The following is a 17,835-nucleotide window of genomic DNA, read 5'->3' as shown; positions in this document are numbered from 1 at the left end:
TACAATGGAGTAGCACATAGGATAATGCATTAGAAAATGTGATTGTGCATAAATCATGTACAAAGTAGAAGTCACAAATTCTGTATTTGGCAAGCATTCTTTTCTTTTGCATAATTCTTTCATTTTCATCTAGCTTCTTCCATTCTCCTTTCATAGAAATAGAAATAGCAACATAAAACAAAGACATAAACTGTATGCAATTAAAACAGGAAAATAGCTGAAAGCAATGTATTGATAATTATGTTAAAATCCATACTATGAGGAAGATTGTATTGTAAGTCATCTCATTTATCATGTATGGACATTGGCGTCTCTGTTTTCTTCTGAAATTGAAGGATTTAGGCAATTTCTTCCAGAATTAACAAACTTTGTCAACTACTGTGTTGACCAAATTATAAATGTTGCATGCTCTCTATCATCTGGGGTTCCTAGCTCCTTGTCTTCAGAGGGAACTTGAAGAAACTGAAGAAATACAGAATGTAAAGAGGAGTCATTGCTGGAGTGGGGGTTGAAGTAGCCATAGAGAGAGAAATAATAGGGTATAACTGATCTAAAAGGGGTTTCAAAAAACATGGAGGCTCTAATCAGTTAAAGAGAGGAAGATAACACAGCTAAAGGAGGCAGGAGGGTAAAATAACAGCAAGGATTTCTAGAAAAGCACAAGAAGTCTTACTATCAAATACCTGCCTAAAAGAATCCCTATAAGAATCATAATCTTGTTTATCAATACAAACAGCATGTTTAAATTAAATTTTTCTGTCTGCACTGACAAAACTCCCTCTAAGAGCTATAGACTATCTAACAAAAATGCCAATACAAGACCTGAAAGACCTCTTTACTGTTGAAGGAGCTATGGGGACTACGTTTCTGCCACCCAGCTTCTGACCTCCTTGCTAGCTTCTGCCCCAAAATAACAACACACAAACTGTATTCATATAAACACTGCTTGGCCCATTTCTATTAATGTGTGTAGCACCACGAGGTGGTGACTTACCAGGGAGATTCTAGCCTACGTCCTTCTTGTGTTGGAGCTTCATCGCATCTGCCCTGGATTCCCTTCTTCCTCCCAGCATTCTGTTCTGTTTATTCCACTCACCTATGTTCTAACCTATCAGGCCAAGCAGCTTCTTTATTAACCAATGAAAGCAACAGATTGATATGACACTCCCACATCATTGTTCAGGGTTGTCCAAAAATTCCAAAAATGTTGGTTATCTGCTGGAATAGTAAGGTAAATCCCTATTGCTGAAGATACTGCAGTCTTCAGACACAAGACCAAAAAATCCTGAGCTGGAACTGGCTCAAAAGCCTGATCGTTTAGGACTAGCTACCATGGTACTAGAAAGCACCATGCAAACTTCCAAGGGAAGAAGGCAACAAACAGTGCTAGCCAGCTGGCTTTGACACCTGTGTTGAACAACCAGAATAGCACAATAACCTGATGTGTGTAGTGGTGGCGCACATAGCTTGGCAGTAACCAAAAGCCCATCTAGATGGGTTGAAGACATACCCAGTGAGAGGGAAATTATGTTTGGTACTAGAAACTAGAATTACCCAAGGCTAATAAAATCATGGATATTGTATGAAGACATATAGTGACGACTTCACTAACCTAACCTAATTGCCAACTACAATCTAAATATTTGTCCTTATACCCACAGATAAATGTTGTTCTGATTCCCCATCAATGGAACTTCTTTCTGCAGCAGACAGAAGTCATTGCAGAAAACCATAGCAAATCAAAATGAGTCATGGAGTTCACTCCCAGTGGATACATATACATTAAAACTGTAACACCTGAAGCTTAGATATCATTTAAGAAGAGGAATCACGGGGAAGCAAGAGGTAAAGTAACTTGGGGTTTGGTGTAAGATTGTATCTCGTAGGAATATCAGAAAAGCTACATCCAAAAAAGCTTAACAAAATGAATGTCTTTACATGAACTGACCATGGATGGACAACAATAGACATTGTAACATGAATTGGGGAAAATACAAGAGGCCTCAATCCCCCACAAATAATTTCAGGCAGCTACGGAATGCTGAGAATTTGAGAAATAATCTCTCTGGAAGAGCATATCAATCGCTTATTCAATAACAAATGGTCAACTATGGAAACACACACACATAAAATTATATAGACTGAGGAGGTTACATTTATATATTGAGGAAAACATAATTCCTAATTAATGAAAAAAATCCAGTAATTTGAAAGAGAGCGAGAGGGATATATAGGCACAATGGGAGAGAGAAAACAGAAGGCAAAATTGAAAAGCCAGGAAGTGATGGCACATGCCTTTAACCTCAGCACTAGGGAAGCAGAGACAGGCAGGTCTCTGTGAGTTCAAGGCCAGCCTGGTCTATATAGCAAGTACCTAGACAGGCTCTAAATCTACAGAGAAACCCTGTCTCGATAAACCAAAAGAGAGGCAGGGGTTGAATGATGTAATTATATTATAATCTCAAATGATAATTTAGAAAACACTTATAAATATATATTATTGAAAACTATCTTTGATAAACTTGTGACAGTGCTAAGGCTTTCCATAAAAACTGAATGGAAGAAGAGAAGAAGAGGAGAGAGTTTCTAGTTAACTCTGTAGCTAAAGAAGGATTCTCAGTTATAGAGTTCATTAACGTTGTTGACAGAAGTTAGGTCATTTGACTCATGCTTGTATCGGAAGACTTATTTTGTCTTTAAAGGAAAAAAAGGCAATAAATTAGAAAAAGAGTAATAGAGGTATATTTGTAAGTTTACAGGGAGGAAAGGGAAGTATGTAATTATATTGTGATCTTAAATATAAAAAATTAATAAAATCAATTATTTATGTGTACAGAGTGGATATAATAGCTTTTCTTCCAAGTTAGCAGATAAATGCCATCAGCCGAAGGAATATTTTTCATTGCCTTCCAACCTGTTTTCTTAATTATTGTCACTTTTCTACAAAGTTCAAATATGTATAAACTATTTAAAAGTTAAGTCTGTCAAACTCACATCTACTTAACTTCAATAGTTATATTTAGCTGGAGCTATCCCATGCTGTAATGCTAAAGCTATTAAATGGAGACATTGGGTATGCTACTCAGTCATGGAGCAATTTCCCAGCCAGCATCAGGAGGATGCATTCATCTCCTACAAAGCAGCAACTCAAAGCAAATAAGAACACTCAATAAATGGCATATGACAAAGTTTCCATTAGCAAAATGGTAAATATTTTCCTGGTTACAAATCCAAAGCTAAAGGTTAACTCAGTGAATGATGGTGTTCAACAGGCCTTTTTTAAAATTTCATGTCCCCTATTCTATGATTGTAATGAGAATTTCAATAACCTGCAAGACTATATTAATGACTAATTAAGTTAAAGGAAAAAATGCATTTAGTCAGTTGTCTGATATTAAACAGAATCAATGCTTAAGATGGACAAAACATTTAAAAATAATTGTGTGACATTCTCTTGAAATGGTACATGGCAATGCTGGAAGCACTTTCTTGCTTGTAATGTAGGTGTGGCCTGATAGCCAAAACACTGAACCTCTGGCTCTTCTTTAGATGATGCAATTGTCTCCACCTGTAAGGTTGAGACCTTGAGACAGATGTTGTAGGGTTATACATGCACCAAGAGAGTTTAACCAACCAAACAGAGGAGGCTTATAACCACTATGCTCCTTCATTTTTAAACTATACTTGAAATCCTTTTTTTTAGTAAATAAAATAGATATTTAAGCCAATCAATACATGTTGATCTTTAATTTGCTTTCTCTTTCCTCAGTATCTCCCCTCCCTCTAGGAGAATGTAGTGGGTAGTTCTTTTGGATAATAAGTTCAGACTATAAGTGTATGACACTTTTACTTACTGGGCACAGAAAATGCCTTGCAAGGGCTGGTTAGCAATTTGGCATACTAATGGTATTGAATCTTGTTTGTATTAACATGTCTTCTTGAGCCTTCTGTAGCATACATAGCCTTGAAAGGATCAAAGAAATACTGTCAGTATAGGTGTTACACTCCAAAAAAAATGCCTTCCTGCTTTTCCCCATTAACTGGGTTCTAGCCCATCTTAACAGTGCTATTCAACCGTATAAAGCTTCCTTTGTCTTTGCACACAGCTAATGTCACCACATTTCCTCCAGGATTTACAGAATTTAGAAGACTACAAGCATTGAAAAAGGAAGAAAAAAGAAAGAAAAAGAAAACCCCTAGCCCAGGGAGCTCTGTGTATAATTATTGTTAAAGTTCATTACAGTGGCAATGGAGAGAAATAGAGCGTTTATAATTTGGTTAAGGGAGAATGTGAACATCAAAGGCAACTGTCACAGAGGATGGAATCAGTGTCAAAGCGGCATGCTCAACTCTGCTCTGGGGTGGCTTGGGCCCTAGTCAACAAACCCATATGTAGGAATTTTATGGAGTATGGCCAGGGCAGGAAATCGTTGGAGTGAAGTGGGGCCTAACAGTGATCAATATCACGGAGTCAGGATGGGGAAATTCCAGAAGTAGACACAGGACTCTATCCCCCCATTCTTTGTATCTCTACCGGTCATTTCCCTGCCCCTTCTCCTCCTTTGTGGTGCATTGCCCTCTAGATATGACATCCATTTTGGTTTGGGTTTCCGATCCTTAAGGAGGGAGCAGAACCCTCTGGCTTTGTTATTTAATTACATCATGTTCTATTCCTCGTGACAAGAAAGGTAGCAAGTTGTAGGCAGGGCTTTCTGATTCTGTTCTCTAGTATGAGGTATAATTTATAAAGCAGAAGTGTGTGTGCATGCTTATGTTCACAGTGTTCCACAAACAGGCAAACAGTTAGGGAAGTTCAGGTTTAAAATCACATTCAACTGAGCCCAAAATATCAGTGCTTTCTTAAATACCATGTTTACTATGTACAAATGTATGTTGAAGAAAAGCGATAACCTTTGGTCATAATGTATTATTTCTGTTGAAATAGATCCCTTTCTGTGATCCAATACCAGAAAAGAAATCAATAATAGTAACAACAACAATAAATAGAAAAAGGAAATGCCATTGTGGAGAGAAAAGTCTTTCTCAGGTCTTCACACAAAGGGTTTTTCCTACATCACACTACAGTTTGTTTTTCTGTTATACAAGGCAAAGACCTATTCTTTCCATTGTCCTCTTTATTTGTAGTAGTCACAGATCACATGACTACCCAATGCCTTTTAGAATACGAGTGAGGAGTCTTCAAATGGCTCTTACCTTTCTCCCTCATTGTCTCCCTTTTTCTGTTGTCATGTCCATGACTTTTTTTCCTTAAAATTGTATTTCTAATCATGCCATACCATTTACATACTTGAAAATGTAAAATTATAACTATTTTGTCATCCATTATAACTCATTAGGATGTTTTAAGATCAAGACTATTTCACTCGATTGAGAAAGTAGATCCTCCCCCCATTTTTGGAGACACTAAGGTTATGGGGCTTGGGTTTGACAAGTCAAATGAAGGAAGGACATAAAAGATGTCAACAGCACCTATGTCAGCATACAATCTCCCCCTTGACTGTGCTAATGACAGGAACCAAATGTGGAATGATCTTAAATACCAAAACCTGAGATAACCAAGGCAGTAACTTTAGATTAAATCAAAAAATTCAAAGTTTTATGGAATTTTTCATAAGAACCACATCATTTTATGTGGTTGTTTTTTTTGTTTCATTACAGGGCTTCTCTTTGTAGTCCTGGCTATCGTGAAACTCGCTTTGTATGCCAGGTTAACATTGAATTCACAGAGACCCACCACCTTTAACTTCCTTGCCTCCTGGGTTCTGGGATTAAAGTTTTATGCCACTACTTCTGGTGGAAAATATATTTTAATACTAAAATAATCTCTCATCTTCAGGAAATTTATATAAGAAGTTTCAGAATACAAGAATGCAAGTAAAGAAATTCAATTTTGTAGCTTGTTATAGTTGAATAGGAAAAATTGCCTTGCAGAGTGCTGTCTTACACTATGTAACGGTGTTTAACTACACAAACTTCAGGACACTAGAAGATATTCAGCCCTGTAAGCTTCATCTTCTACAAAACTGAAGAGTAGCTTCAAAATGTTTTGTCTTTCTCCTAAGATGTAATCACTAGCCAATAGTAAAAATGGACTATTCCCTTGTTGTCTCTTCCAGGGAGTGGAAAAAGTTGAATTCTACCTATGAGCACCACAGAGAGATGGAGATGTACAGTAGTAGAAGAGATAGCCTGCATTCTATTAGGATATAACATATGATTAATTGGAATGTCAAAGTTTTTATTTTCGATTATAGGGATACAATTAATTTTATACCTACCATGACTATGTTATATCTCTCTTTGTGAAAATTGTCTGCTTCTTTTTTTTTTTTTTTTTTTTTTTTTTTTGGTTTCTCGAGACAGGGTTTCTCTGTGGTTTTAGAGCCTGTCCTGGAACTAGCTCTTGTAGACCAGGCTGGTCTCGAATTCACAGAGATCTGCCTGCCTTTGCCTCCCAAGTGCTGAGATTAAAGGCGTGCGCCACCACCGCCCGGCTGTCTGCTTCTTTAATGATACATAGGGTCATCAATGGAAACAATATGTACAGAGATCAGACATCTGACATCCCAAACAGCTAGTCACAGAATCTATGTGTAACAGAGGCATGTGTACAGGATTTAATAAATACCAAATGATGAACAGTGAGGGTGTGTCAAAAGAAATTCAGATATCCCTGATTGATCAATATTATGAACAAAAGACTGCATTGTACTTGGATTCATATAACACCTATATAGATGAGTTATGTGCCTGCTAGACTCAAACAGCAAAATATCTGTAACATCCAAACCCAGGTTTGGGTCACAAGTAAAGATAGGAAATGAGCCATCATCATCATATCCATGTAAGGACTAAGTAAGTCCAAAGTCAAGAATCCCAAAGCAGAATGAAACCTGTTTGACAAAAAAATTTGGAGACTTTTAGTTGCATGATTAATTTACTCCACGTTCATTGCATGGCTAGCTTTATACACAATGGGAGTTCTCATGTTTAAAATACTGGTAGTATTTAAGGACAAAAGAAAATCCACACTGATTATCAAATTCCCCTTCATAAAGGTTACATGCCCAGTGAAGTTGTGCAGAGACCTGTAGACCCATTTTATGTGGCAAACTTTAATTATTCAACTCCCTCACAAGACTCCACTAGTATTTAAAGTGGATTATTTTAGAATAAAGGTTTCATTTTGCCTGAGCATTAAGACTTAAAAAAAAACATTTAACTCTGACATTTCATTTATAGGTATTTTAATTATCTGGATGGTTTCCTTTAAATGCTAGATGTAGGCAGAGAAAATTTGTACTTATATAGGAGAAAGTGCTTCTAGGAGTCCCTCATTTCCTTGTGTTATGAATTTTAATGCCTTACTCGGGTCAGGTTTTCATAGTCACGAAGAAGGAATGCATTGACCTTAAACTATTGTATATTTGTAACAGTATTTTTAGTCTGTTTGTTATGAGTAGATGGGAAATATATTTTGTTTATGTTTTCCTTTTCAAAAGTTCTTGCAGTAAAACTGAGGGGGCCTCCGGCAGCCAAGAAAGGTCTTAAATTTTTGCTATATTCTCTTTTTATTTATTTATTCATTTATTTTTCTCAGGCAATAAGGTAGCAGTAGGGCATGCCTAGCAAGGAAGGGCGGCTAGGCTGATAGCAGCTATTTTAGCAGAGAATACTGGACATACATTTCAGTGTAAGGCAGGTAAAATTTCTTATTGGTGATCTCAGTTCTTGGAGACCTTGTATGCCATCTCTCCAAAAGATAGCTTCAATTAGATACTGAGAGTGTCCATTGCTCTGAAACCGGCAGGGACTTAGCAGAGTTTACCACATGTTTCTTTGGTCATAGTTACCAGTCATCAATGGTGCATTTGTGGTGTTTTATTCTTACCAACATTTAACCATATTCTTTACTCTTTTTAATACTGCTTCCTGATCAAGAATCATCAATGTTTGATGGAGAAAGGTCATTGGTTAAATAAAAAGAAACTGCTTGGCCCTCATTGGTTAGAAGATAGGTGGGAGGAGTAAACAGAACAGAACACTGGGAGGAAGAGGAAGTGAGCTCAGACTCTACAGCTCTCCTCTCGGGAGCAGATGCCTCAGAGAGACGCCATGCTCTGCTCTCCCGGGCAGATGCATGCGATGAAGCAAGCCGCCAGGTTAGACATGCTGAACCTTTCCCAGTAAGACCAGTGCTCACAGATTATTAGAGATGGGCTGATAGGGATATCAGAATTAGCCAGTAAGGGCTAGAGCTAAAGGGCCAAGAAGTGTTTAAATGAATACAATTTGTGTGTTGTTATTTCGGGGCATAAGCTAGCCAGGCGGCCGAGGTGCTGGGGATGCAGCCCCGCTGCCCATTATACTACAAATGGCGCCCACGTGGACAACTGCTTCCACATAAAGCCTGAGACAGCTTGGGATGTAATTCTAGAACAAAATAACAGCTTTGTGCATGGTTTCTTGGTAGCAGCACTCTCTCGGGCTAGAGGCAAGCAAGCGCTCTCATCTAAGAGAGGCTTTCCTGACTCAGCTGTTGCTGCAAAACCCTGCAGCTCATTAAGAGATCCTGCTACGAAACACTTAAACGCTGTTGACGAAAAGCTGAACACATGCTTTTCGGTTTTCAGCCATAGCAGGAAAAAAGCTGCCCCGTTTAAAAATGCCGGCTTTCTGGGCCATCCTGCCAGGGCAAACTCTGACTGTTTGAGGCAGGAGGGCCGACTACAGAGAGAGGACTCGTATGTTGTCTGTGGACATAATGCTCCAACTTACTTGCTGGCAGGAACCTTGAAATGCCGTAGAGTTGTGGCAGTAAACATTTCTACAGCCAGTACCTCAGCCATGAGGCTGGAAAGCTAAGGAATGGGCTACATCTAGCCGGCAAAGCCAAGGCTTTAGTCCTACCAATATTGCTTGGTAAATTAAAGAATCATGTGGTCAGAAAAAGAGAGATTATACAGTAAAGAGAGATTCAAAGACAAAGACAATTTCTAAATGGTTTACAGTGTGTTAAAAATATATGCAAGTTAAAAGTTGAAGTTCTTAAAGTAAAAAACAAAAATAAGGAAGAAAGAGAGTAGTTGGGTGTGGTAGGACACACCTTTAATCCCAACACTTGGGAGGCAGAGGGAGATTGACCTCTGTGACTTCAAGGTGTGGTAGCATGCGCCTTTAATCCCAGTGCCTAGAAGGCAGAGACAAACAGATCTCTGTGAATTCAAGGACAGCCTGGTCTATAGAGCTATTCTAGATACAGAGAACCTGTCTTAAAAAGCAAAATATAGCCCAGCGGTGGTGGCTCATGCCTTTAATCCCAGCACTCAGGAGGCAGAGGCAGGCAGATCTCTGTAAATTCAGGGCCAACCTGGTCTACAAGAGCTATTTCCAGGACAGGAACCAAAAGCTACGGAGAAACCCTGTCTCGAAAATCAAAAAAAAAAAAGCAAAAAATAAAAATAAACAAAATAGAGGTTAAAATAAAGTGCACAAAGATGGAAAATACACAGAGAATTTTGATACTGTATGCTATTATGCTCTCTTTGAATTGTTTAAATGCTGAGGAAGGAGCAACAGATGCTAAAAGATATTTATGTATAAATGCTGCTGAACTAATCCAACATAGATATTTTGATGCCTTGACTTTGAAATTTGGATCTAAGGACATGATGCTTTGGAAAGGAGTTTCTTATTTTGTTTCCACAGAGGATGAGACCCTGTTCATTTCTTCTATTCCGATTTGGTATGATGGACCACGTCCTCCTGAAGGGTTGGTGTGAACACCTTCAGAAAATTGCTTCTCTCAACTGCCAACTGAGATGAAACTAGTACACAGGTTATACCATGAAAGACCAAACTAACGACGCCCCCATTCAGCAGGAAGCAGTTTGGAGAGAAAAAACTGTGCCCATGTTCCCAAATATGGTTTATAAACGTTCTTTTACATTTAAAGGGGGATATGATATAGATATGAATAATTTACATTAGTATAGATTTTGCTTTATTGATAGAGATTTAAGGTCAATTTTGTTATATGTATAAGTGTTTCTGATTTTGATTAAGGTATTGTGATTGTGTAGTTCATTTAAATATGTACTGTATAATTAAGAAATATAGGTTGTTAATGGATAATCATCGATAATAGTAAAGCTTGTAGTCATGTTAGTTAGATTTTCTAGATATATAGAGATATATTTTAGATAGACATTCTTCATGTCTTTCAAAGATTACAGAATAGGACATTTAATGTTTTAATAACTGAGGACTTTTTATGACAATGAGACACTCTGCTCCTGGCAGCACCAATCTACTTCAAGAGGAAGATGGGCATCGAAGAGGATCCTTATGGAGTTTGATAGCCATTTGGGCAAGAAACTGCTCTTGCCTGGACTACTGCATAAACTGGACACAGAGAACCCACAGAGAGAGGACTACTGAACTTGCCTAAGGTGAGATGATCTTTCTGGGTTCCTGATTCATGAAAGAGTCTATGAGACATTCTGCAGGACACAACAGATAGTGACTGAACTGACTTTGAATTTTCCTACTTTATGGAAATGTCTGCTGGATACCATGGGCCTGAAGGCTGAAGATGGATGCCCCAATGGTACAGAGGAACTTTGGGTGACTGTCAGGCAGCGAGATGTCTCTGTCATTTCTCGAGTTTTAAAAGTTGCTTTTTTCTTGTTTGCTTAGGTAGTATTGTATTTTTCTGGAATCTTTGATGGAGTTAAGAATAGTTAGTTATAGTTATAGTTTTCCTTAGTTATGATGAAGATTATTGTAACTTTTACTTGATAACTGTTTTGTTATATGTAATTTTGCTATGTTAAAGTTAAAGCCTTTTTTTTTTGTTTAAACCGAAAAAGGGGAAATGATGGAGGAAGGTCATTGGTTAAATAAAAAGAAACTGCTTGGCCCTCATTGGTTAGAAGATAGGTGGGAGGAGTAAACAGAACAGAACGCTGGGAGGAAGAGGAAGTGAGCTCAGACTCCACAGCTCTCCTTTTGGGAGCAGATGCCTCAGAGAGACACCATGCTCCCAGGTCCCAGGCAGATGCACATGATGAAGCTCCGACCCAGGATGGACATAGGCTAGAATCTTCCCGGTAAGCACACCTAGGGGCACTACACAGATGATTAGAAATGGACTAAATTAATATGTGAGAATTAGCCTAGAAGAGGCTAGATAGAAATGGGCCAAGCAGTGATTAAATTAATACAGTTTGTGTGTTGTTATTTTGGGCATAAGCTAGCCAGGCTGCCGGAGTGCTGGGGACGCAGCCCCGCCGCTCTTATTACTACAAATGTTATAAGGACTGTTACCCAACAGAAGATGCTTCCCTAATATAATGTTAGCCATCACAGGTAGGGCCAAGTAGATGCATAGATACATGAAAACATTACTTCATTTGTGATTTTTAGATAATGTATGCCCTTCAAGATTATGTACCTGGATGTTCTTCAGTTCTACTATAAGAAACAGCCTCTCTGTTTTGTACTTCTTAGATTACAGTGAGCATGTGTGGGTACCTTCTGTGCAGGTAATCAGATTTTTTATAATACAAGCCTGGCTGGATATAGTAATGGTGACAATGTGCCCTTTTATAATTAATAAAGAAATAGAAGTTAAGTATGTGAACACACATGAATAGCTTATATAACACTGCTTGGGATTATATTTCATTTTAGTATTGATAATCCACATGTTTCTTTTTATCAACACCCATGATGAATATACTATTTTTTGGAACATTCATTTCATCATTTGCAACTGCCTTTTATTGTTCATCAGGAATAAGATTAGGCAAATATTTTCTCTTCCATTACAATGCTGAAGTAGAATCATTTTAAAAAACCAATGCTCAGTTCAGGAATAAGCATGTTATGAACAAGTATTAAGTACTCAATAAATACTTCTGGGCTGTGCTCCTGCTTGAAGTCCTTGGTTCATGTGCACTGCCAACAAACAATGCTGTGAAGTCACACCTATTCATCTAAACTTGCAAATCTTAAAATGAATAACACTGCACCAGTTCTTTTTTTTCTATCAATATGAAATTAAACTGCAGCTCACAACTTCTAGGAAATGGGGGATTTAAAGGCCAGAACAATCTCCAGACTGCTCTGTCCCCCACCCTTGAACACTACCCTCCCTGGGCCTGGACAAGCCATCTGTTGCACTGGCAGATTTACAGTTCATTCACACTGTGAGTGATAGGAAAAGGAAGTGAGCAGAGCTAATCAGAGCTAAGTAGTTAACGAGCACAGGGCTAACGAGCTGGTGAGTTAACGAGCTAAGCAGAGAGCTAATGAGCTGATGTTTCCCACTGCATGCAAGCAAATACATCTTTCAGGTGATTGTTTACCTTGCCTGTACTTAGCAGATGCCCATAATGGCAGAGAAAGTCTTTGACATTCTCCAAACATCTCATTTAAAGCAGACAGTCTTACCTTCAGACTTAGGTGTGAGAGCTTTCTTTGCCACTATTGTGACCTTGAAATGAAGCAATCCAACTTTTTTGAATCAGGTTTATGATCACTCTTCATGTTATTTTTGCATAAATATTGTGGTCATTTCCATAAAATTAATGTAGGTTACTTATCACATAGTAATTAAAAGCAATGTGCTAATGATACGGAAGAGTAACACAAATTTTAAATTAGCTTCTGCCCCTCCAGTGTAGTTCATGTAGTTGAGAAGAGACCCAAAGGACAAATGAAAGAACAGAGAAAACGTTCTGCACTTGACATCAGTGTTGACAGATATGGGAATTTACAAACCAGTATCTCCACTGAATGATTCAGTCCAGGGAGAGATGAGATTGGTGTGCCCAGGGAAAGTCATGCTTAGGGAGTATGTCACAGTTCATTTCATACCTTCTCAAGGTGACAATGTATATAAACTAGAAGCAGGGTCGCTGTTGAATAATTATGTCACCATTCTCCCTAGTATTATTTTGCAATTGATTATAAGCCACCTCGGTTTGAATATGGTAGGCACAGGTGAACACATTTGCAACTTAAGTGAGAGCTGGCCCAGTAGACTGGTAGATACTCCTGATGAGTTACCTGACATAGAGAAAAAGAATTTACAGCCTGGTTGGTCTATTCTATCTGGTAGATGAAGTAAGTGAATCTTTCATGTTTCTCCTCTGCCACATACCTGAGAAGAAGAGTAAGATGCTATGTTACCAAGTTGGCTTTAGATGTTGTGCTTTTCTTTTCCTTGATTACACTGTATTGACTGAGGTTTCTGTCCCATCTGGTTCCCGCAGTCATTAAGTCCTAAAGAAATCACACAGAAGTCTACATTAATTATAAATTGAGCAACCTATTAGCTCAGGCTTCTTATTAGCTCTTATAAGTTATATTAGTCCATACTACTTGTCAGTGTCAGCCACGTGGCATGGTACCTTTTTCGGCAAGGCAGTCACATCTTGTATGCTCCGCGTCTGGCTTTCTCTGTGTCTGGGTGACGACTTCAGACTGAGTCTTTCCACCTCCCAGAATTCTCCTGTTCTTGTTGTCTCACCTCTACTTCCTGCCTGGTCATCCTGCCTATACTTCCTGCCTGGCTACTGGCCAATCAGGGTTTATTTAAAATACAAGTGACACAGGACAGACCATTGTCCTACAGCAACATTAGAGTACTGAGGCTCATCATTCAGTGCTAGCCATGACTGAGAAGGCAACAGTGTCAACAATAAAATTCTACTTCTCAAGGATTAGTGGTATCAAAGACGTAAAACTAGTTTATGCTTGTACTTTGTAAGTGAACATGTTTCTGTGTCTTATATAATTCAGATGTTTGAAACTGCCTGTTTGTTATTGCTTTGGCATTTGTTTCAACCCCTTTGTGTTTGCTCCTTCTCCTACACACCCTTAACTTGATACCATTTCTGGTTTGTAATCATTCAGTGGGTGTTTCTTAGGCTAGAAAAAAAAATACAAGCTTCTTTTTTTAAAGTCGTAAAACAAACGAAAATGTAATGAATGACTTTGTTAATTCTATATCTCATTGTAAAAGAATTTTTACACACCAGTGGAAATAACTAGTTGGTGATTCTCAAAAAGAGCAACACAGAAAAAGTCAAATGATAATATTTACTTGTAAAATAAGTAGCAAAACCTATTTTTGCAGAAATAGACAAAAATTTGAGCAAGAGACACCTATATTGGTTTTCTGTCTTCTGATATTTACCTTGAATTCATTCATTCATTCTTGATTTAAATTACAATATCTTGGCAATGGAGCCCACTCGATAATTCTATTACAGAAACCCCAAATTACAATGGTACAAGAAAAGAGGGTACACATAGTTTAAATGGAAACATCAAGGAGCAAGAAGGGGAAAATGTTTTTAAGAACCTAGCAAAAACAAAAAGTGTGAGAAGGAAGAAGAGCATCTTGATGTAAAGGACAAGCTATTTCATAGGATACGTTCAGGCCAAGGGGTGTTCAATTAAAGGGCTAAAAACTAACCTGTGAGTTGATTATGGAATAAAATAAAGATTTATGATAAGCACATAGAAGTCAGTTGCAAATAATGTAACTTCAAGGACAGAGGTGGAGGCAGAAAGGAAATGATATGAGTTTCTCACCAACAGTGTCTACTGAGGATGGAAAGCCAAGAACAAGGGACAGGGAGATAAAGTGAGCAGGGCAAACTGAACGTCTGCCCCACTAAGATGGGACTCAAGGACCTAGTCCAGATGCATTAGACAGTTAATGGGTATTAATCAGTTAATACTTCAGAATAATTATTACAGTTAATCTGTACTGAAGAAGTGAAAGTTAGGATCTGAGTTTGGGACAGAAAAGAGTTTATTGGAAATTAGCACCTTCAATCACATGCCTGGGCCCAAGTATTTTAATTGTTTTACATTTGGATTCTTTAAGCAGCAAATACATTTCCCTGCTCCCTGTCCTATCTTATTGTGTTTTCACCATTCCTGTGACCAGGCAAGGCTTCAAGTACAGGGAGTGGGGAAACAGCCCAGTCACATAACCTTTGATGTTCTGCCTATGGAATGGGCTGGGGTAAAGGTGGTACAGATTGTGGGAGTGGCCAACCAATGACTGGTCTAGCCTGAGACTCATACCCTTAGAATGATCCCATTCTGAACACTGCCTAGAGGTCTAGGACCCAGAGGCTGGATGTTCCAGAGATCTAGGATAGAACTAAACATGACTAGAAGGAAAAAAATGTCAATATAATGATGCCTACCAATGTTCTGCTATACTCATAGGTACCTATCCCAATAATCATCAGTGAGGCTTCACCTAGTAACTGGTGGAACCAGATGCAGAAACCCACAGTCAAACATTAGTGCTTAGGGCAAACTTAGGGAATCTTGCTGAAGAGCAGTGGAAGAAATGTAGGAGCAAGAGGGGTCAGGTAAATCACAAGAAAGCCCACAAAACCAGCTAACCTGGACTCATAGGTGCTCACAGAGACTGAACCAACAACCAGGGAGCCTGCATGGTACTGACCTAGACCCCTGGCATGTATGCTACAGTTGTGCAGCTTGGTCTTCTTATGGGACTTCTAACTGTGGGAGAAAGGGCTGTCTCTGACTCTTTAACTGACTTGTGAGATCCTACTCCTCATACTGGATTGCCCTACCCAGTCTTAATAGAAGCTGAGGTTCTTAGTTTTACTACAACTTGATATGCCATGTTTGTTAATATCCATGGGAGACCTGCATTTTTCTGAACAGAAACAAAGGAGGAGTGGATGTGGGTTAGGGGAGGAGGGAGGTGGCAGGGAAATACTGGGAGGAGAGAAGAGACTGGAAACTGAATTCAGGATGTAATATTTTAGAAAAATAAAAGCTGTTGTTTCTTATTAGTAGTGACAATTAATAGCCAGAGAAAAACAAAGCACAACATTTTAGCTTTGGCAGCAGTGATCGACAGGGAGGGTAAGGAAGAGACACTAGAGAAGGAAGTAGAAGGCAGAAAGGAGGTTTGGAAAAGTGCATAATCTCATTTTCTCTGACTTGGTAGGTGAATGAAAGTTCTGTCATAACATAAAGCTTCTTTAACATAAATAAAATAGTAGAAAACGTCCCTTGGGCAAAATGTGGCCTGGGTATTGATTTGCATGTAACCAATCAAACCGAGGGACAATCAATTTTCTTAGCTGTAAAATGAAGATTAATATTTTAGTTTTCTCTCCTGAGATTATCTTGTTCATCTTTAAAATCCTGAGTATAAAATTGCTTACATATGGTAAGAGCTCAAAAAAAATGTATTCCTCAAAACTTGTGTGGAATTGTGTGAATAAGATCTAAAGGAAAACTTGATGTAGACGTGGACCTTTCACTTAGCCCAACTATATGAAGATATACAGATACATACAAACACACAGACATACACGCTGTGTATCTCTCAGCATTTTTCCAGTTACTACGTGTTATAGTTAGAAGGACATATGATTCTAGCAGCCAACAGATGGTCACCTGTATGAGTGGGACACATCAATTCAGCTGGAACAATAGAAAGCAAGAGTTTCCCAGTAGTCTCACAAAGGCATAAACAATGCTGATCATAATTGAGATGACACCTCCCTAGCAGGGAGTCTTCCTGGGGATGTTTCAGGATAAAGCTTCCAGTGTGGTTTTGAAAGACTCCCAGCTTTTGCATGACTAATACTAACTATTATTTTAAACTATAGAATGATTGAGTTCTTCTTAATTATGTAAAGTTCAAAATTTGGAAAGCTACTTAATATATACTTAATTATATATAATATATATGTATATATATATACTTAATAGCTATATATTTTATTTAAATGTATGAACTGAGTAGAACTTAATGTGATTTTGAAATTTCAATATATTTTTACTTAAAATAATACCAAGTTTCTTGGACTGTATGTTTATGTACCCTCAGAATTCCTGTTGAATCCCTAACTCAGTCTAGGTAAGTAGAGATGGATTCCTTGGGAAATAATTAAGGTTATAAGAAAGTGAAAAGGTGGCACCCTCATGGTAGGATTAGTGCCTTCAAATGAGGGGACCCAGAGACAAATCACATCTAAAGTGAGGAAGAGTGCTATTTTTGTGAGTGAGACATTCTGATACCTTGGTTTCGTACTTCAGTCTTCCAACCTGTAGAACAGGAATGTCTGTTTTAAAAGATGTCCATGCCATAGAATTTTGTAACAGCTTGGCAAGCCAAGTAGCTCAATTAAATCACCATTTAAAATGACAGTTTAAATTAGAACAATGAAACTCACTCTGTATCCAACTTTCTGTCCACTGTATTGTAGTGCAACATTTGTTTCTTTTCATTCATAATTTGAGCATGGCTATAGACCATAGCAATGCCCAGATTGGAAATCATCTCCTTTACTAACATCAAGTCAATTAAGTTGGTACATGCTTTACAATTATACCAAGCTCTTTTTATGAACATGTGGTGTCCAGTAGATTTCTGGTTACTTACAACTGTATCTTTTTTTTGTTTGTTTGTTTGTTTGTTTGTTTGTTTGAGACAGGGTTTCTCTGTGGTTTTGGAGCCTGTCCTGGAACTAGCTCTTATAGACCAGGCTGGTCTCGAACTCACAGAGATCCGCCTGCCTCTGCCTCCCAAGTGCTGGGATTAAAGGCATGCGCCACCACCACCCGGCCTTACAACTGTATCTTAACCTAGTAAATTTTCTGATCACAGATAATGATATGGTGAATAGGTATTATAGACACACTTTCCATGCCATGGGTGGTATTTGCTATCGTTGGAATGAATGTTGCATTTTAACTGTATTGGCATTAATGTCTCAGATACCTGTGTCTATTACT

The sequence above is a fragment of the Microtus oregoni genome, unplaced genomic scaffold, assembly GCF_018167655.1.
Source record: "Microtus oregoni isolate MIOR12 unplaced genomic scaffold, Mior012 000083F_ref0000379, whole genome shotgun sequence".
In the NCBI taxonomy this organism is placed as follows: Eukaryota; Metazoa; Chordata; class Mammalia; order Rodentia; family Cricetidae; genus Microtus; species Microtus oregoni.
The sequence above is the reverse complement of the archived record's forward strand: the minus strand, read 5'-3'. Positions refer to the sequence as shown.